Genomic DNA, 22,871 nt, shown 5'->3' with positions numbered 1-22,871 from the left:
GCTACCTTTTTCCTTTTGACGAGAAGCTCTACCGCTCTCGTCATCCAAGGTTCCTTTATCTTACCCCTTCTTGCCTGTCTCAGAGGGACATATTTATTCATCACTTGCAACAACTGTTCCTTAAACAGTCTCCACATGTCTATAGTGCCTTTACCATGGAACAATTGCTCCCAATCCATGCTTCCTAACTCATGTCTAATTGCATCATAGTTTCCTCTTCCCCAATTAAATATCCTCCCATTTTGCCTAATCCTCTCCTTCTCCATAGCTATGTAGAATGTGAGGCAGTTGTGATCACTATCACCAAAATACTCTCCCACCACAAGATCTGACACCTGCCTCAGCTCGTTTCCGAGCACCAAGTCTAGAATGGCCTCTCCCCTCGTCAGCCTGTCAATGTACTGAGTTAGGAAACCCTCCTGAACAAACCTTATAAAAACAGCTCCATTCAAATCTTCTGCTCGAAAGAGGTTCCAATCAATATTGGGAAAGTTAAAGTCACCCATTACAACAACCCTACTACATTCACACTTTTCCAAAATCTGCCGACCTATGCTTTCTTCCATCTCCCTGCTGCTACTGGGGGGGGCCTGTAGTAAACCCCTAACGAGGTGACTGCTCCCTTGCTCCCTTTCCACCCATACTGACTCAGTAGGCAGACCCTCCTCGACAATGGAAGCTTCTGTAGCTGTGCTACCCTCTCTGATTAGTAGTGCTACACCCCCTCCTCTTTTTCACCCCTCCCTATTCTTTTTAAATACTCTAAACCTTGGAACATCCAGCAACCATTCCTGCCCCATGTCTCTGCTAAGGCCAAAACATCATAGCACCAGGTACTGATCCATGCTCTAAGTTCATCACTTTTATTCCTGATACTTGATCGAATTTTTTGAGGAGGTGATGAAGATGATTGATGAGCGAAAAGCAGTTGATGTTGTTTACATGGACTTCAGTAAAGCCTTTGACAAGGAACTTCTCAGCAGACTGGTACAAAAGGTGAAATCGCATGGTATCGGGATGAGCTTTCAAGATGGATGCAGAATTGGCTTAGTCATAGGAGACAGAAGTGGAAGAATGTTTTTTGCAACAAAGAGTTGTGACTAGTGGTGTTCCACAGGGATCAGTGTTGGGGCCTTGCTGTTTGTGATCTACATAAATGATTTGGGCGAAAACGTGGATGGTCTAATTAGCAAGTTTTCAGACGATACAAAGTTTGGTGGAGTTGTAGCCAGTGAGGAGGATACAGCAGGATATAGATCAGTTGGAGGCATGGGCGGAAATATGGCAGATGGAGTTTAATTCAGACAAATGTGAGGTGATGCATTTTGGAAGGTCAGGTAGAGGCAGAAATTTTACACTGAATGGCAGAACCCTTAGGATTATTCATATGCAGCGGGATCTGGGTGTGCAGGTCCACAGATCCCTGAAGATGGCAAGACAGGTAGATATGGTAGTAAAAAAGGCTTTGGCATGCTTGCCTTCATTGAAAGGGGCATTGAGCATAAGGATAGACAAGTTATGCTGCAGCTTTATATAATTTTAGTTAGGCCGCACTTGAAATGTTGTGTCCAGTTATGGTCACCACATTACCAGAAGAATGTGGATGCTTTGGACAGAGCACAGAAAGGGCTTGCCAGGATGTTTCCTCGTATGGAGGATTTTAGCTATGAAGGAAGGTTTGATAGACTGGATTTGTTTTCACTGGAACGCAGGGGATTGAGGGCTAACCTGATAGAAGTTTATAAGATTGTGAATGGCATAGATAAAGTGGAAAGTATGAGGCCTTTTCCCAGGCTGGAAGGCTCAATTACTAGGGGACAAGGTTCAAGCTGCAGGGCGGGCGTTTAAAAGAAATGTGTGAGGCATGTTTTCCATACAAAGGGTGGCGAGTGTTTGGAACGCACTGCCAGAGGAGGTGGTGGAAGCAGACACAATAGCAGCATCAAGAAGTACCTGAACAAATACATGAATAGGAAGGGAATTGAGGGATATAAATTCTGTTAGTGAAGAAGTGTTTTAATATGGAAGGGCAAAATGTCGGCGCAGGCTTGGAGGGCTGAAAGGCCTGTTTCTGTGCTGTATTGTTCTTTGCTCTTTGAAATCCCCTGCTACAATGTTTTTCTCCTCTGTTAATACAGGTGACAAATATTCATTTAAAACTTCACCTCCATCCATTGTCTCCGTGCACAGGTTGTCCCTTTTGTGTCTAATAGGTCTCTTACTCTTAAGTATGCTTATTAAAAGCTTTGGGGTTTTCCTTGATCCCATCTGTCAAAGATATTTCATGGCCCTTTTTTGCCCTTCTTTTCTTTTTAACCTCTTACACTCTTTATACTTATGAAGGACCTCCTCTATTTCTAACGCACTGTGCTTGACGTACGTTTCCTTCATTTTCAAACTCTTGATATCCCTTGAAATCCAGGGTTCCTTGAAAGTGCCACCCTTGCCCTTCATTGTTAGAGGAACACACTGGCCTTGAACCCTGACTATACTATTTTTAAAAGATTCACATCGATTTACCTGCAAGTAGCGACTCCCGGTCTATGTTTGCCAAACCATGTCTTATGATATTGAATTCGGCCTTCTCCTTTATACACATAACTTCTACATTATCTTTATGCCTTTCCATAATGATTTTGAAACTTACAGAGTTATGGTCTCTATCCCCAAAATCCTCACCTACTGGCACTTTAGCCAGTTGAACAGCTTCATTCCCAAGGATTAGCACGGACTCATCTCTCATAGGACTCACCTCTCAGTCCTCAAAGACTTAGCCTGTATCATCAGACTGTGGCCTCTGATTCTTGACTCCTCCATCATTGGAAACATTCTTTGATTTCCATGACCCTCTGTGTGAAGCAGTGGTTTATGACACGAATCATTACACTGCCTGTTCTCTCAGCTGGGCACAGCGCATTATTTGAAGAACAGCAGGAGAGTTCTCTTGGCCAATATTTATTCCTCAACCAGACAGAACTCGGACTGATAATTATTCATTGGTCATTATCACATTGTGGGAGGTTGCTGTCTGAAAATTGCCTGCTGTGTTTTCTATATTAACAATAGCTTGAATTCAAACATGTTTCATTGTTTGTGATATGCTATAGGGCGTCCTGAGGAAATAAACAGTGCTATCTAAATGCACAGTCTTTCATTTCCTTTCTTCGATCTGTTTCTCTTCCTTTCACACTCTCTTTCACATACATTCCATAATTGATGGTATCAGGTCCTGAGATTTTGAATATAAGCCTCATTTTAAGATGGCAGATTACCTTAGTCGACTACTTTGACTTGCAGGGAGTAAACAATTTTATTTACGTGTGTTAAGACACAAGCATCATCTGTATAAAAGGTGCCTGCATCAAGTCAAGTTTCATTGCAAATTGGACCCTGCAGGTGGGATATCAGGATGGAGGAAATCACTTCCAGGAAAACTGCTGCTGCTGTCTCTTTCAATTTGTTCACTGAACTGTACAAAATAACAAGCAGTTCAAGTTTGCGTTACTTCAGTTCGATGCTGCTTCCCTCAGAGGCACATTCACATTCAAGAGCATTTATTTCCAACACAAACCAGGCAAGTAAATGGCCAGTGGCAGTGAAGACTTGAAATGTCATTGTTCCTTTGTTTGAGACAGGAGTTGTAAACACTAGTTCATTGAGAAAAAACTTTATTAGTACATGATTATCATATTTGGATAATTAGGTATGGGTTCAAATTGCAGAGTGCAAGAGGAAAGTAAAGACTTCGAATTTTATAAGACCTTAACACACATCTCAGAAATATTTCAAAGCACATGAATTGATTACTTTGAAGAGAAATGACTAAAGTAGAGCAGACGTCAAGAAACACAGGTAGCATAACTCCACTATGACAAAGACTGATTTGCACACCAACATTGCTGTCAAAGAGCTGTTGTGAATGCTTTCTTAAAATGAATTACCTTCTAAGGTGAACATTCCTACCACATAGAGTCATAGAGATGTACAGCACGGAAACAGACCCTTCGGTCCATGCCGACCAGATATCCTAACCCAATCTAGTCCCACCTGCCAGCACCTGGTCCATATCCCTCCAAACCCTTCCTATTCATATACCCATCCAAATGCCTCTTAAATGTTGCAATTGTACCAGTCTCCACCACATCCTCTGGCAGCTCATTCCATACACGTACCACCCTCTGCGTGAAAAAGTTGCCCTTTAGGTCTCTTTTATATCTTACCACTCTCACACTAAACCTATGCCCCCTAGTTCTGGACTCCCTGACCCCAGGGAAAAGACTTTGTCTATTTATCCTATTCATGCCCTTCATGATTTTATAAACTCTATGTGGTCACCTCTCAGCTTCCAACGCTCCAGAGAAAACAGCCCTAGTCTATTCAATCTCTCCCTATAGCTCAAATCCTCCAACCCTGGTAACATCCTTGTAAATCTTTTCTGAACCCTTTCAAGTTTCACAACATCCTTCCAATAGGAAGGAGACCAGAATTGCACACAATGTTCCAACAGTAGCCTAACCAATATCCTGTACAGCGCAACATGACCTCCCAACTCCTGTACTCAATACTCTGACCAATAAAGGAGAGAATACCAAATACCTTCTTCACTATCCTATCTACCTGCAACTCCACTTTCAAGGAGCTATGAACCTGCACTCCAAGGTCTCTTTGTTCAGCAACACTCCCTCAGACCTTACCATTATACAATTGTCATCCAGCGTAACCAACTCTGGGGGTAAAGAGTATTGTACGTTTGATTGGGGTGAGGTAGCGCTGTTGGCAAGGAGTACCCATTTCAGATCAGGGTTTCTAACTTTCCAACCACCCACCCACCCCCACCCATCCCCCAGGTGCACCTGGAAGTGCCCTAGGCCTTTTGTTTGATAAATTTTCTCCCTCACACTTGCCGAGACACTCACCCCATCTCCCCCATCCAACCCAGCCTTCGGACTGCTGAATGCCAATCCACAACCTCGTACCTCCCTACTGTAGCTTTCAACCTGTCCACATCAGGGGTTCAACCTCTAGAGACATGATAGTCTCTGAGTGCTGCTGCCTCCTCCCCTCCAAAGATGGAATGCTTGATAGAACATAAAACATTACAGCGCAGTACAGGCCCTTTGGCCCCGATGTTGTGCCGAACTGTGGAACCAATCTGAAGCCTATCTATCCTACATTATTCCATTTTCATCCATCTGTTTATCCAACGACCATTCACATGCCCTTAAAGTTGGCGAGTCTACTATTTTTGCAGGCAGTGCGTTCCATACCCCTACTACTCTCTGAGTAAAGACGCTACCTCTGATATCTGTCCTACATCTCTCACCCTCAATTTAAAGCTATGTCCTCTCATGCTAGCCATCACCATTCAAGGAAAATGGCTCTCACTGTCCACCCTATCTAACCCCCTGATTATCTTTTTTGTCTCAATTAAGTCACCTCTCAACCTTCTCTCTAATAAAACAGCCTCAAGTCCCTCAACCTTTCCTCATAAGACACTCCCTCCATGCCAGGCAACATCCCAGTCAATCTCCTCTGAACCCTTTCCAAAACTTGATGCTGCTGCCGCCACGCTGACAATTCAACAAAAAAAGAATTGCTCCTTTCACCGCTTCACCCCGGTCTCCGTGCTGCCTGTTGTGCTTCACTATCTGGTAGGATTTGTATGGATCCTGATTGCAGCCCTGAAATTCCACACTGCCTCTCTTGACAGCGTGCTACTAGGATTCTAACGGGTGATAAGTGGAACACTTCAAATTCCTATGGATTTCGATCAGTTTCATGGGGCTTCACTAATTTCCTAACAGTATCACTGCAGAAGACCAAGCAATCCATGGTAGCATTGGGGTGGCTCAATGGTTAGCACGGCTGCCTCACAGCACCAGGGACCCAGGTTTGATTCCACCCTTGGTTGACTATCTGAGTGGAGTTTGTACATTCTCCTTGTGTCTATGGCTTTCTTCTGGGTGTTCCAGTTTTCTCCCACAGTCCAAAGTTGTGCAGGTTAGGTGGATTGGCCATGTTAAATTGCCCGTAGTGTGCAGGGTAGGTAAGCTAGCAAGGGAAATGTAAGGTAGGCGGGGGGGTCAGTCTGGGTGAGATGCTCATCAGAGTCAGTGTGGACTCGATGGGCTGAATTGGCTGCTTCCATACTGTAGCGATTCCATGATTCTGGAATATTTCGGCCTAATTTTGCTGCTTGTTGTTAATTCCTGCTTCACAATCCTTTAAGAAACTTGAAAAGCATCAATGCCAATCTGTGCATGACAGATATTTACACCTACACACAATTTTAAAAGCACAGACAAAAGCTAACACCTGCTCAATCGGTTCCCGCTCAAGCGCAGCTAGTTATGTGTGCTAGTCATCCTGTACCTGACAAATTAAAAGCATAGAGAAGGTCTGATTGTTAAACTGCCATCTGGTAAATGAAAAGGTAACAAATCATCCCTCTCTCCAAGGAAAGAAAGAAAGAACAATCTTTCCAAGAAAACTTTAGACCTCAGAAAAGCCTCGTAATGTAGATGGGGCCATCTAATTTTTAAAGAAATTCCATCATGCGATCTAGGAATTAATGGCAAGATTCTGGATTAATGGTGCTGGAAGAGCGCAGCAGTTCAGGCAGCATCCGAGGAGCAGTAAAATCAACATTTCGGGCAAAAGCCCTTCATCAGGAATAAAGGCAGAGATGGAGAGATAAGTGAGAGGAGGGTGGGGGTGGGGCAGAACAGAGGAGATGACCCGGGAGTTGCAGTGGGAGAGGGACTCCCTGAGATTCTTGTAGAGAGAGGAGGAAAACTTCTTCAAGGCAGGCATCCTTGCAAGAGGATTCGCAGTAGAGTTAAAATCAACGAGGTAAAAACAAGGACTGCAGATGCTAGAAACGTCGATTTTACTGCTCCTTGGATGCTGCCTGAACTGCTGTGCTCTTCCAGCACCACTCCAATCCAGAATTAATGGCAAGGCCTACTCCTGGATTTCCCTCAAACTGAGTAGCTGAGTCAGCCATTTCAGAGGGCAGTTAAGGAATTGCTGTGGGCTTGAAGTCACGTAGAAGTCGAACTAAGTAAAATTTCTTTTCCTGCAGCATGTGAGTGAACCGGATGTGTCTTTTCTTTTAAAGCAATCAGTGATAGTTGTCATGGTTATGGTGAGACTAACATTTTTTTAAAAGACAGGTATTTTTATTAAAACTGAAAGAATAATCTTGCACAGTACACACCGAGAGAAAGCTTCAATAAAACATGCCCTTTTTGTCTGCAATACTCAAATTTTGCACTCCCATATGCTATTTTTTAAATAATTGATTTTAAGTTCCACATACTGCCTTGTTGCATTTGAACCTATGTTCCCAGCATGTGCATTACTTACTACAACCCCACCTCTGGATTACTAGATTACCACAACCAGGTAAACCTTCCAGTTGTGGCTAGACCAAGGTAGCAAGGACCTGCTGGCTAATGGCAGTCTCCAGTTTGAAATAGCTAAAGGAGCCATTGCCAGTGATCTTGCCAAGCAACCTGAATCTTGAGGAAGTAGCACAAGGTGTGAGCACAGTGGATGGTAATTCCTGCCTCTAACCATGCAATTGTACAATGTTTACAAGTGGGAAAGCTTGGGGCTAAGGGAAATACCTTGAAGGCAATTACTGTGTGAAAGGATTCCTCTGGAGAACAGTAACTGGGAAATTTTCACCTAGGAACCCTGCTGCAAGAGCAGGCAATGCAAGGGGAATGACCCTTGAATGACCCCTGGCCTGCCAGCAGCGAGCAGGGAGGTCTGGGGCGGGACAAGGCCCTGAATCAGCCATGAATTGACCATTTAAGAGCCTTAATTGTTAGCGAGTAATGCAAGTTCTCACTGCGTCTTCTTCTCCTCAGTGATGAGAAGGCGGCAAGTTTCTTGCCACAGCCAACTCACCCCATTATTTCACACACAAAGACAGAAATTGCTGGAGAAACTCAGCAGGTCTGATAGCACTTGTGGGAAGATAACAGTTAAGTCCAGTGACCCTTCTTCTGAACTCCATTAGTTCCCCTTCTTTCTAACTACCTCAGCACCTCCAGGTCAAGTCATGACACTGATTTTCAAGTCAGGAACTGACATAGTCTAGTTTCCCACCAGTGCCTTGGAGAATTGTGGACAGCATACAATTGAGGCCAGTTTAGTTAATGGAGAGGTGTAAGTGCAACGAAATAAGGTCCTCAGTGCTTATTACTGAGACAGTCATCTAGCTGTTGAAACCTGAAGGGGAAACATCAGACTTTTTTTTGCCTTCAAGAATTTAATATTTTCATTCTTGCTGTATTCTCCCAAATGTTCTCCATTGCCCACATGGAATCATAGAATTATACAGGACAATAGAGGCCCTTTGGCCCATCAAGTCTGAACTGCCAACTGTACTCCCATTTTCCCACACACCTGGCCAAAGCTTTGAATGCTATATCTCTTCAAGTGTTTATCCAAGTACTTTTATAAAAATTGTGAAGTTTCCTGCCTCAACTACCCTCCCAGGTAGTTTATTCTAGAACGCTACCACATTCTGGATGATAAATATTTTCCTCTGATCCTCCTGCCTTCCAATTTAAAATTATGCCCCTTTGTTATTGGCCCTTTGACTAAGAGGAACAGCTGCTCTCTACTCACCCTGTCCATGCCCCTCACAATCTTATAAATCTCAATCAAGGTAGCCCCTCAACCTTCTTCATTCCACAAAAAGAAACCCACACTTATCCAGCCTTTCTTAACATGCTCCATCTCAGGAAACATCCTTTTGCACCTCTCCAGTGCAATCACACCCTCAAAGGATGAGAAGATTCCACTGAATATCTTCAGAGCAACTTGACCAAAATTGAGATTGTTCTTCATCGTCTTTACCTAATTTGAATATCTTGATATATAGATTTAATGGGCAATGATACACATGCATTTTGTTTTGCTACCTTTATTCCAGACCTGGTTTGCAGCACCTAGGAGTTGGACCTGAAGAGCAAAAAGCATTGACCAATTGTTTCAGTTTGAACCATGATTACTGAAATAACACACTTCTGGCTTTCCTGCAGTATTGCAGTCAATATATTCTCAAACTGCTCGATATAAATTGAGATTTTTTTTTTGTCTTTTATAATCAATGCAAGGACAGCGAGGTCAGTGTTTGCCCCAGATCTCTGGCTGACGTTGATAGACAATGTCTAGTCAGACTGACCAGACCCCTGACCAATGCCCTTGCAGCTCCTTCGCTAATGATATGCGAATCCCCCAAAAGCATGCGATGGCCCTACAAGACTGACTGCTACCCACTCTCTGGACGATAGTCAGATGTATCCTGTGACCGTGACCAGTCTGAGTGGATGACTGACTGTGGACTGACTCCTGGACCGTGTGAGTGACAGTAATGGGACCCCTAAACAAACAGGGGCCACCCCTTAACTGGACTAAGGAGTACCCTTACCCACTCTCCAACTTGGTCAGTGAATTAAATGGATGTTCAGTCTGTTTACTACACCAGGCAACCGTCACATGCTTGTAAGTTTTAGATTAACGACTAATGTGTGCTGTATAGTAAGATACACATCGCGCCCATCGCCCTGGGCAGATCCATACTGACAAGCAGTGAGTCTGCACTAAAGAGCCCATCAATACAGCAGTACTGATAGCCTTTAGGCTCTGGCTGCAGTGCCAATGCATTAACAAGTGCAGCACAGCATGGTAAAACATGAAGGCTGTGAACGTGCAGGGAGGTGCTAAGTGGGTGAGAGCTAAGTCAGCAAGCAAGCAGCCCTGAAATGCAACTGGCTCCGTTCTTTCAACTTGATGCCTGTCCATTTGCCCAAAGAGCCTTTGCAACAGCTTTTCAATGCTAATTGCTGGTGCTGCCTGTAATGCAGCTCTGTACTTTGTAAGCATTTTGCAAGTGGATCGGAGAGGTGTCTTGAGGATCCAGTGGGTTTGGCCAACATCAGATGCCAATGCTCATGGACCAGGGGTGCCTGCAGATGGTGCCCATGGATCATGCTCTGAGATGCTGTTGTGTGGTGAGCAACATAGATGCTCTTCACAGCCACTGGTGAGCTGAAGTCACTAAGTACCTGCGCTGCCGTCCATGTCAAAACTCTCGGTGTCTAGTTGCTTCATAGCGGGCAGGAGGATAGGAAGCTTCACATTAATGGGATGAGCTGGACAGTTAATAAGGCCCTTAACAAGCAGTGAACCATAATAGACTACTTGCCACTGCTTGGGAAGAATCACACCTTGATGAGCGCATTGTGTGGTGAGTTGTTCCTGATACTGCGATAAGTCTTGCAGGATACTTTGTACAATTCTGCCACATGTTGCACCATAGCCCATGCCATTGTGGCTTATCATATTCATAAGAATCATAGCATTCCGTTCAATGTATGTTTGAAGAGGAATAGCTTGAAGTTGAACATAACAGACCTGGTTTCTGAGCTAAATGGCTCTGAGTCTTAACACTATGCCTTTTTGTCTTTGTTGCAATGGACACCTCAAGTAAAGAAAATAGGAAGAATTGCCCTATTTTTGCTGGCAACAACGGATACGTGTCAAAACAAATACATTTCTGAACTTCCTTTTGATCCTGCTCTGGTCATTGCACATCAAACTCTGGAAAACAAAGGATTGTACTACCAAGAAGAGTTGGCTTCTTCGGTTGATTGCCCCAACATGAATTTTGGGATTCGTATCTCTACGGACATTTCTGGACATTTTTCAAAGCTGGATGTTTGGCTGACTGTGGTGAATTCGATCACCTCTGCTCAAGATGGATACTGACATAAATGGAAATATATGATCATCAGCGCAAAGTAAAACTTTGAACTGTTTGGAAGCTTTGTTGATCTGGAGCATCAAAAAGTGTGCTATACTTTTTTCTCCTGTTCCAGCATTGTGGATTATTCAGAGCATGTGCAGACATCCATCGTAACAAAGAAAGGGCAATGTGAGAATGCTGATGAATCAGACAGCTCAGACATTGTTTCCATCAATCTACTGGCCTGTGAGAAGCTGTTCACTATGTTTGAAGACACCTGTAATGTTTACCAACATTGCACCTGAGCTGCATGGTATCAGTGAGCACTTTTATAGTCAGCTCTGGTGAAGGTCAATGGATCATTTCTCTCGCGACCAAATCCAGCTTGTTGTAGCTCAGCTTCCTGATCACCAAAGGGAAGAAGCAATATCAATTTCAGCGCTTGCATCCAGGCAACAAGCTCATATCTTGAAATCATTTGATCTGACATGTAGCAATCTGCTGCTGCACCTCCAAAACTTCACCACCCCACCCAAACCCCCAAGGTATCTGAATATGAATGGTGAATATTTCGGGATCGAGTTTCTAGTGTAGAAAATTTTCAGGCTTCAAGATGTGCAGTCAGTTGATGGCTGATATGACGACTATCAATCCATCACTTCACTGCTCAAGGATGTCGATCTGGAGAAATCAATTCCAGAATAATGGAATCTAAAATTTACATTATGCATGAACTTGAGAAACCAGGATACACTGGTATCATTTCCCTTGAGCATTTGTTTGGATTGCTGGCAGAGTGACCCCAACAGCACAAGTTTAATTCTCGCATGTCTGATGTTAACTGGAAGGTATCACCTTCTCAACCTCTCCCCTTTCCTGAGGCATGGTGAGCCTTCGGTCAAACTCACTAACGATTGTCTGTCTCTAATAAGGGAGCAGTACTATTGTGTTCTGAAACTTTACCTGGACCCTTTATTAACCGTTCTTTTATCTGACCTTCCGGCATATTGATTTCTGCACCCACCTCTCTCTACTCATCTCGACCACCATATTGAACCACTCAAGGATGCCATTTAATCATGCGCATGGTTTTCCTTAATTACTAAACTTGGATCTAACCACACTTTCTGGAAGCTTCAGCTCCACTTGACCTTAATTCACCCCTAGACCTACCAACAACTCCTTCATCTCCAACAATCACCAGCAGCCCCTTTCCCCCACTCTCATGTTTGTTAGTGTCAACCCCTCTCCCACCTCAGTCTGAGTGCTTCATATTTTGTTTTATAAGCATTGGTCACCACAGATTGTGCCCGTGTAGTTATCCTGGTACTTAATTCATCGAATCCCCACAGTGTAGAAACAGACCATTTGGCCCAACAAGTCCACATCAACCCTCTGAAGAGTGTCCCATCCAGACCCATTTCCTTAAAATCCCTCTCCATTTGCCCCTGACTAATGCACCTAACCTACCCATCCCTGAACACTATGGACAATTTAGCATGGCCCGTTCACCACTTGCACATCTTTGGACTGTGAGAGTAAACCAGAGCACCTGGAGGAAACCCACACAGACATGAGGAGATTGTACAAACTCCACAGACAGTCGGCTGAGGCTGGAATTGAACCTAGGTCCCTGGTACTGTGAGGCAGCAGTGCTAACCACTGAGCCACCATGCCACCTAACCGGGAGATTGGGAGTTCAAAATTGGGTGAAGGGCTGAAGGCCAGATATATCTAGGCAAATGAAAGGGTTTATACCCAAGGTTTATTGTCAAAGCAAGATCTAATCAAGATGGAAAGTAAGACTCCATTATTTCACCAGTCCACTTGCAGAATGTCAGAAAAACAGATTTGGAGCTGTTCCTTCTAAACTCAGTTCTTCAACATGTAACAACTGGACATTTGGATTATATGCCTCAGGATAGTAAAGATATTGAGAAAGGACATAGAACATAGTACATAGAAAAATACAGTGCAGTACAGGCCCTTTGGCCCTCGATGTTGCGCCGATCCAAGCCCACCTAACCTACACTAGCCCACTATCCTCCATATGCCTATCCAATGCCCGTTTAAATGCCCATAAAGAGGGAGAGTCCACCACTGCTACTGGCAGGGCATTCCATGAACTCACAACTCGCTGAGTAAAGAATCTACCCCTAACATCTGTCCTATACCTACCACCCCTTAATTCACACATGGTGTGAATAGGTATATAAGTTGGTGTAATCTGCATAAACTCTTAGTTTTTCTTAGGTTTTCCAGTTTGTTGAATTGGTGTTGACCATCACTGTCATTATTAGTTAGATACTGATATGAAATTGGAGGATTAGCTTCAGACCTCAGAAGCTGCCTATCAGGTGTTTTGAAGGCTCATTTCAGTTTGCAAAGCACACACAGATATTTTGAGTCTGTAGGAATCATTAGCAACTAAAATTCTACTACATAATCCATACATTTGTAGATTCAAAGTGATCAGGCTAAGCGCCACATGCAGAAAACAATGAACCAGTGTTTTTAAATTAAGGTTCAGTACAATTTTGCCTGAATCCCATTGAAGCGAATCACATCGCAATGTGGTGATCAGAATTTGCATTTATTTTAACATGTAAGTTTGCAGACCTGTCGGCTACCCCCTGTGTAGGACCAGAAAAATGGAAGTATCTAAGTTGTCCCACTTTACTCATAATAAGGACAGAAAGTGCTGGAGATGGTCTGGCAGTATCTGCAAAGAGACGGAGAGAGTTAATGTTTCAAGGTGTTGGAATTAATGTTCTAAGTAATGAATCCACTAAGGGATATAAACCAATTGAATAAGTGGGCAAAATCTCAGCAGGGAGAACACAATGTGGGAAAATGTGAGGTTATGCAATGATCTCAGCAAAGTTCGGTGGATGCCATCCTATCAGGATACATCCCATTTTCCTAAGTCCTGGCCCGATGAACTCAAAGCCATTTCTCCCACACCAGTCTTTCAGCGATTCATTCATCTAGTTAATCTGATTTGATTTATGTCAATTTGCATTTGGCTCAGGTTATCATCCAGAGGTTATGACCTTTGACTTTCTACGTCTAAAGTTGCCACCTAGCCCCGCATACAGATAGTATAGAGTCTCAGTATGTCTATGACATTGGTGTCTACATATACCATAACAGCTGGATCCTTAGAATCATAGAATAATAGAATGCCTACAGTGTGGAAACAGACCCTTCGGCCCAACAGCTCCACACCAACCCTCCAAAGAGTATCTCACCCAGATCCAATCCCCTACCCTATTACCTTATATTTACCCCTGACTAAAGCATCTAACCTACACATCCCTGAAAATTATGGGCAATTTAGCATGGCCAATTCACCTAACCTGCACATCTTTGGATCATGGGAGGAAACTGGAGCACCCAGAGGAAACCCACGCAGACACAGGGAAGATGTGCAAACTCCACACATTTCTCTTCAGCTCTGAGTAAATGTCCTGAATCATGACACAGGGCAGTAATGCAACCATCTGGCCTTCCACTCTTTGCTGTAGAGAATGGTGTCAATTCCCCCTCAGTCCTCTACTTCCACTACATTATGTTTTTTCTTCTCCTTCTTGCAGTGTGCTGCTACTCAGTTGAAAAACATTGGCCTTGACTTGGTAAAAATGTTCTAATTGCTGTTGATTTTCTCCCTTAACAATTATGCTCCTTTGTCTGTGGCTGAATAGTTTTGCCTCCCTCTCTATTAGAAACATGGCTCTTTGTTGCTTCCACTGTGTCTATTGTTGAGAGTCTCTGGCAGTTTACCTCATGAAGAATTGTATAGTTATATTCAGTGATTACTGGCTTCACTACACTCTTCTTCACAGGTGACATCGATGAGGCCCCAAATGCTGTTTCAGTTCGAGTGATGAACGATTATGACCACATTCCTGATCAAACTAATCTGTCCTCAACTGGTGGAATTGATTCTGTGATTGATTGCTGTATTGTCCAAGCTTTGTGCAGCAATGGATCAAACACTGAGCGTCATTCATCGAGAACATGCAAGCCCTTCCAAGAACATCATTCAAATGCAGTACAAGAATCACTTGGACACCACATGGTCTTGCAGTGATGCTGCAGAAAATTTTGCTTATTGGATTTTATGTTAATGCTTGTGTTCACTTTCCAGTGGTAACATTCTCATCTCTGACTTGCTTACCCATATATCAGAGTGGTGAAAGGACATCAGCTAACATTCTTTGAAATTAATTCTTAGGATACAGGAATCAGGAGCAGGACAAGCACTTATTCTGATGGAAAATCAACTTGACCCAAAATAATAGAGTGGGGGAGTTTCTCCTCCCTGATGTGACACAAGCAATGGTGAGAAAGGTGTAAAAATATGGATAAAATGAAATAAAAATCAGCATCTCACTGGAAGTTATTTTTTGCAATTTTCCCCTTAAGTTTTAAATGGCAACTTCAGATGCCTGATATTCAGTCTGATTACTTTATTTCAATGCATTTGGTTCTCATTAATATTCCAACTCACACTCATCTACATGGCACTTAATTCACTCTTTCACCATTAAACTAGACAGGATAAAGTCCCATTGTGTGCCAGATCAGGTTCTGGCAGCTATAACTCACCAATTGCTTGTCCTAGACATTAGCAAATGTCTTCAGTACAATGTTGCTGCATGTTACCTGGACATCTTTCTCAACCATTCATCCACACAAATCCACACAGACAAACCACTGGGCTCACCACATCATCGTGGACCATCAAGTCCACACTGACCCTCCGAAGACCGTGCCACCCAGATGCAATCTCCCATCTAATCCCCGTAACCGCACATTTAAGATGGCTGACCCACCTAACATCTTTGGACTGTATTTCTCTGCACAGCTCATTTAACAAGGTTGCACTATTTGCCTTGCTGTAATTGCTCTATGTTCTTGTAATTGGCTTTTCCAGTTTGCTATTTGTTCATCCTAAAGATACAATCCATTACAGTGTTTTCCTTGTCAGCAGCACTGGCCCATCAGTGGCCTGCAGGCTCTCGGCCTAGCTTGGAAGAACCTGAGATGTAATGTGAAGATTAATTCTGTATTAGCTATAAATGTCACATCAACTAACAGTCTTTTATTCCCTTTTAGGTCAGTGGAAAGCTTCATGAGGTGGGTCAAACCTGATGATGTGAATCATGCAGAAAAACTAGGCTCCAAGAATTCTCAGGTCTTGATCCAGTACATAATCACAGCCTGGACAATAAGGTCTGAGCCCTCTGGATTAATGGGACGATATGCTCATTTGCATGAGTCAAGCAGAAGCATGTACCAAAGCATTCTGTGTGCATTATGAATAATTATCAATCTCGTACGACTGGAAGCAATAATCTCTCCAGTCTGCTGAACACTCTGCCAAAAGACACTTTATTATCTCCTTTCAGCATCCATTGGAAGGACTTATAGTAATTATTTACCAGATCACTATCTTTGGAGCTTTTTTTTATCTGAAGCCTGGTAAACCCCAACTCGCTAGACATACTGACTTTTCAGTCTACATGCAGCTTAATGAATCCTAGCAGCACACTTCCCTACCTCTAGCTCCAACAACTTTGTATCACTATAAAGAGATTCACTGTCAGAATTTGGGTGTTGCTGACCAGGTCAGAATACATTGTCCATCCCCAAAGTGCCTGGGACCCATGTTTGATTCCAGCCTCAGGTGACTGTCTGCATGGAGTTTGCACATTCTCCCCATGTCTGTGTGGGTTTCCTCTGGGTGCTCGGTTTCTTCCCACTGTCCAAAGATGGGCAAATTAGGTGAATTGGCCATGCTAAATTGCCCATAGTGTTCTGGGAGGTGTAGGTTAGAGTAGGGGAATGGGTCTGGGTGGATTACTCTTTGGAGGGTCAGTGTGGACTTGTTGAGCTAAAGGGCCTGTTTCCCCACTGTAGGGATTCTAATTCTTAAAAGAAGGAGGCCACAATTTCCAACATTGACATCCACAAGTTGTTGGGTCTCCTGAACACCTGTGCACCATTGGTTCCTGATGTGTGAGTATGATAACATCAGGCCATTGTTTGATTAGACTATGAGACAGCTCTCCCAGTTTTGGTGCAGACGTTAGCAAATAGGACCGCACAGAGTTGAGTGGACAGATGGTGGGTTATCACTTCTAGTTCTAGAGTTAAAACTGGGTTGCTGCCTGGTTTTATTCTTAATTTAAGATCAATGGCAGAAGATTGAATGATGCTGATTGAAAAACAATTTTTAATTACTTGGTAAGCAGTCACTGTCTGGAATTGCTTCCTTCGTGCTATTCTGTTATTCTGCACATGAGAACGGCCAATCATTTTCAGGCCCCGTGTATATTTAATTGGTTGAATCAAAACAAACTTAAGAGGAAGGAAAATTGCTGACATTGCAGAGCGGGTCAATTAGCTTCAGTTAATGAGTCGCAAACTATTTAATAGAAAAGTATTGAAGGATTTTAAAAGGTCATCATAGTGAAGCTAGGAAAAGATGTTAGATAAATAAAAAGCATTTGTGAGCAACTGCAAATCTCTGAGAGTAAGATAACACAAAGACAAAGATTCAAGAGGAGTGAGAATTCTGAAAGATTAAGAGGTTATTGAGAAGCAGCAGTTTAGATATGATGTATCAGTTCATTAAATAATAAAGAAAATGTAAAAAAGGTAAAGTCACCATAGATTAGATACCCACAGTATGGAAACAGGCCCTTCAGCCCAACAAGTCCACACCAACCCTCTGAAGACCAATACAACCAAACCCACTCCCCTCCCCTATATTTACCCCTGACGAATGCACTTAACACTATGGGCAATTTAGCATGGCCAATTCACCTGACCAGCACATTTTTGGATCATGGGAGGAAACCCTCGCAGACACGGGGAGAATGTGCAAACTTCACACAGACAGCCGTCCAAGGCAGGAATTGAACACAGGTCCCTGGTACTGTGAGAGTGCAATGCTAACATTGAACCATCATGTAGTCAGATTAGAGAGAGAGAAAACTGGTGGTGGTTTAACTTGAGGGTCACCATGCCTTAAGCAAGAATCTTTCTTTGTTTCATTCTTTCTCTCTTTCTTTCTTTCTCTCTTTCTTTCTTTCTTTCTCTCTTTCTTTCTTTCTTTCTCTCTTTCTTTCTTTCTTTCTCTCTTTCTTTCTTTCTTTCTCTCTTTCTTTCTTTCTTTCTCTCTTTCTTTCTTTCTTTCTCTCTTTCTTTCTTTCTTTCTCTCTTTCTTTCTTTCTTTCTCTCTTTCTTTCTTTCTTTCTCTCTTTCTTTCTTTCTTTCTCTCTTTCTTACCTTTCTTTCTCTCATTTTTTATTTCTTTCTATCTTTCTATCTCTTTTTCTTTTGCTCTCTTTCTCTTCCTTTCCTTCTTTCTTGTCTCTCTCTTTCTTTCTTTCTCTTTCTCTTTCCTCTGTCCTCTCTAGTGGTGTGTTTGGGCTGGGATGGGCATCTGATTGGATGGGAGAGTGAGCCACCTCAATGTCCTTGCTTCGGACACCCACCACTATATAGCCCATCACCCTCACACCCTGGAAACCCTTCCCCACTATTACTTCTATTACACCGTACAGCCCTGGGTTGCTCTGGAATCCTGAGCCTCCAGTTCCTGTCATTCCAACAGCAGTCCTCACCTCCCAGTGACACTGCTCAGCAAGTTGGTCGGCAGGGCCTCTGCCCCCCTGAGGCCTTAATGCTGGGAAAGACCTATAGTAGTCCTCTCAACTGCCTGAATGGCTCTTGGTTCAGCAGCACCTACTCAGTGACGGAAACACAGGTCTCTCCAGCTTTCAGGCAGCTTCCCCCATTGGCTTGCCAAGATTCTGTCCATTGAGGGCACCAACTGAGTCTGACAGCTGATGTACAGACATTGCGTTCTGACATTGAATCTGCACTGAAGAAAGTAATCTGCCTCTGTCACCTTGCTCACCGACAGACCCAATACATAGGGTTTGTAACTTTGCTCCCATTCGTCTTCTGATCCCTGCTCAGTACAATAAGCCCAAAATGACTCTGTTATGTCTCACCCAATGGGAATTTGTCATGTGCGAATTTTGTCACTCAGTATTAGTCACCTGGATGACTGTAGAGGTCCTCACCACAATGTCTGAGATAGTTTCCAGCCAAGCTGTTCAGAGATGTCATTACACACCTTTGGAGCAGATTGGCCTTGAACCTAGGTCTCCTGGCTCAGAGTAAGGACACTACCACTGTGTCGCAAAAGGCCTAAAACCCTCGTTAAACCATACTTAATATAGTGCATTCAGTTTCCAACACAACACCCCACGAAGGTTATTTATATGTATACTAACCAACCTGCTCAGAGATGTTAATACACACTTCTGGAGCAGGTTGGATTTGAGCAAAGTACTTCTGCTTCAGAGGTAGGGACACTGCCACTGCACCACAAGATCTTTCATGATTTATTATCCATACCTGTGTATTTCCTAATCACAGTTACTAGTTGGCAATCAGAAGCCAACATGTTTCATTTCCCCTCTCTACCTTGCAGGTGCTGGTGCAGTTGGGTTCCCTGTGAATCTAGCAGTAGATTATTAATTCCTCAGAGAAATAAGCATGGAACTTTCCTGTTCTGTAGCGCTCAGTATGGGGCCAATGAATGACTCACTAAAACAACAATAAATGAAGGCCAAGGTCAGGCATTTCCTTGCACATATTACTATTCTGCCTTCCAGGGAAGCATAGCGAAAGTGTTGTTCTGGTATCACAAAAACAGTTATCGTCACTGCCATCACAAATGGTTGTGGAAACTAACAAATGGCTGACAATTCTGGACAGGCAACCTGATCTCTTTATCGGTGGAGGACGAATTATCCCACTAGAAAAGCAATGGAATTCTTCAGAATTCCAACATACTGACTGTGAGGGTCTTACTTAGGACATTTAAACTTCTTTTTCATAGAATCCCCACAGTGTGTATACAGGCCATTTGGTCCAGCAAGTCCACACTGACCCACCGAAGAATAACCCACCCAGTCCCATTCACCTATTCTATTACTCTACATTTATCCCTGACTAATTTAGTTTGGCAAATTCACCTAATCTAAGTCAAAAAGTGTGGTGCTAGAAAAGTACAGCTGGTCAGGCAGCATCTGAGGAGCAGGAGAATCAATGTTTTGAGCATAAGCTCTTCATCCCACATACCTGATGAAGAGTTTGTGCTTGAAACATCAATTCTCCTGCTCCTCGGATGCTGCCTGACCAGCTGTTCTTTTCCAGCACCACACCTTTTGACTCTGATCTCCAATTTTCACTTTCTCCCAATTCAACTAACCTGCACATCTTTGGACTATGGGAAGAAACCAGAATGCCTGGAGGAAACCCACACAGACATGTGCAAACTCCACACAGATAGTCACCTGAGGCTGGAATTGAACCCAGGTCCCTGGTACTGTTAGGCAGCAGTGCTAACCACTGAGCCACCATGCCATCCTTTATGGGTACTATTTCTGTGTCTGTAGCACTCACAGAAAGTCTCCAACTCTGAAGTAATCTTCGAAGATTTCCAACTGTCTCTACCAGAGGGTTATCCAAGTAATCTTGGAAGAAGTAAAACCATTTACAACTCCAGGATAAAAATACATCTGACCACTCCCCAGCGAGGAGCAAAACTCTCTTGTGACACCCTCCTCAACACACCCTAACTTCCCCACAACCCAGGCAACCCACATCCCCAATTATTGCATTAACCCAATACAATCTCTTCCCTAGACCAACCCAAGATCTTACCACACCCTCCCTAAAGGTAATCTGTCAACACCCCACACCAATCCCATCAAGCCATGCCTCAACTCCCCAATAATGGTTCATCCATTGAACTGAACCGTCTGACTCTTCACCTCCTGTCCCCACTTCCAGAGTACTCCTTACACACCTACAACCTTACCCCTTCACCCCAACTGCCAACTTATCCCTCACCCATTCCTACCAGTCATCCTACTCCTTAGCCCACCAAATGTCCATTACCCAGTGATCATATGACTCCCTTACTAACCTAGCACACTGCACACCTCAGGTCTTATTTTTGTCTAATCTGAGCTCAAAGTAGGGTTTCTGACTCTGCTCAGAAGATTTTGGTTTACATAGGTGTATTAGAGCACAGACGGGTCCATTCACCTGCCCCAACTCCAGTTCCCTGCAGGCCCTCCTCACAGACATCCTGTTAGTCCCGAGTCTCCTGTTCCATGTTGCCCTGCAAATTCATTTCCCTCAAGCGCCAATCCAATTTTCTTTTGAGATCATTAGTCATCTCCATTTTCACCACTCTCATCGACAATCATTCCAAATCAATGCAAATCGTTCTGTAACAATGTCTTTCCTATCATTCTCCACACATACCCTAACTGAAACCTTAAATTTACATCCCTAATCCCTTTGCCTCCTGAAGTCAACCACAAATAAAGTTGACGACTCTTCTTTTTTCAATCATAGATGCGATCTGTTGTGTTGGTAGAGGAACATTCCAAATTTCCTGTCATTAATGGGCAATTGGAGACAACATTCTGATGTGAATGACATCATGGATAGAAGCTTCATTGCCAGATATCACCCTCCATCCTTTAGCTTGAGATGGTTTGCATCTGTCTCTCAGACAATGTACTTTTGTGTCATCAAGATTTCCTTGCCATAAGGTTCATTAACGCCGTTACCAATGACTGCATTTTTACAGACATTTCCAACTTTTCTCTGGAGCTGAGTAAGCTAAAAGGAACTTAACCTTGGGTCCATTCTCCAGCCCATCTCCTTCACGACAGGTGAGGGAGAAGAAGTCAGCAAACTGCACTCCACAATCGATCTGATCTGGGAGGTATCAGCCACCAATGTTTCAAAGAAGGCTGAGACACTGCAGTTTTATGAAACAAAATATTTTAAAATCATTTTAATCTTCCCACTTGCAGTTAAAACGTTTTGTTAAGTGAGATTCACATTGCCTGGTCTGCCTTGACTCAGAGTGACTTTCCCACACAATCTTCCACACCTCACCTCATTCATCAGGAAACCCAGCTCCTGGATGTCTTTCTCTGGGAATCAGAGAGACAGAAACTCTCCCCACTGGCTGGACTGTTCTGGTGCAGATGAATGGAAAGCTCACTGCTGTGTTTCATGGGCAGGGAGCTGGAGATGTTGGTGGACTGGGAGAGAGCAAGGGAAGCTAGGTGATTCCGGGTAACTGCATCCTGGATCAGTGCCATGTCCTCGGTGAAGCGCAATGCAAAGCACCATACAGGGAGGAGGTTAATGATCTTTTGTGCTCGCAGGTATGTGCCACTACTTTCTCTCTGCCCCCCCCACCCCTCCCCCCATCACACTCACAGAGCTGCCACTGATATCAACTCTGTTGCTGCACACTCCTCTCACCGAGGATCATGGGCTACAATTCTCATCATCGCGTGCATCATGTCATCTCAACAACTCTTACCCACTGAATCTTCCCAAACTACCGACCCTTCTTGCCCTCTGTGCTTCCTACTCACTCTCTAGGGCAACGTTGCTACCTCTTCTGCTCCAGCATCAACCACTCTTCCATCCACTTGCATCACAATCAATCCCTCACTTTGTCCTATTGCGGAAAGATAATTGGCCAGAACTGGGCTCTGAATCACTACGGCAGAGGTGGTGGTTATCAGGAGAGAAATCTGGTCTTTGGATAAAGAAGAGCAGATCTTCAGCTCAGGAAGACTGAGACACTTACTACTCATAGAGTCATAGAGATGTACAGCACGGAAACAGACCCTTTGGTCCAACCCGTCCATGCCGACCAGATATCCCAACCCAATCTAGTCCCACCTGCCAGCACCCAGCCCATGTCCCTCGAAACCCTTCCTATTCATATACACATCCAAATGCCTCTTAAATGTTGCAATTGTACCAGTCTCCACCACATCTTCTCGCAGCTCATTCCATACACGTACCACCTTCTGCGTGAAAAAGTTGTCCCTTAGGTCTCTTTTATATCTTTCCCCCCTCATCCTAAACCTATGCCCTCTAGTTCTGGACTCCCCCAACCCCAGGGAAAAGACTTTGTCTATTTATCCTATCCATGCCCCTCATAATTTTGTAAACCTCTATAAGGTCACCCCTC

This window comes from Chiloscyllium plagiosum, chromosome 1 (assembly GCF_004010195.1).
Source record: "Chiloscyllium plagiosum isolate BGI_BamShark_2017 chromosome 1, ASM401019v2, whole genome shotgun sequence".
Lineage (NCBI taxonomy): Eukaryota > Metazoa > Chordata > Chondrichthyes > Orectolobiformes > Hemiscylliidae > Chiloscyllium > Chiloscyllium plagiosum.
The sequence above is the reverse complement of the archived record's forward strand: the minus strand, read 5'-3'. Positions refer to the sequence as shown.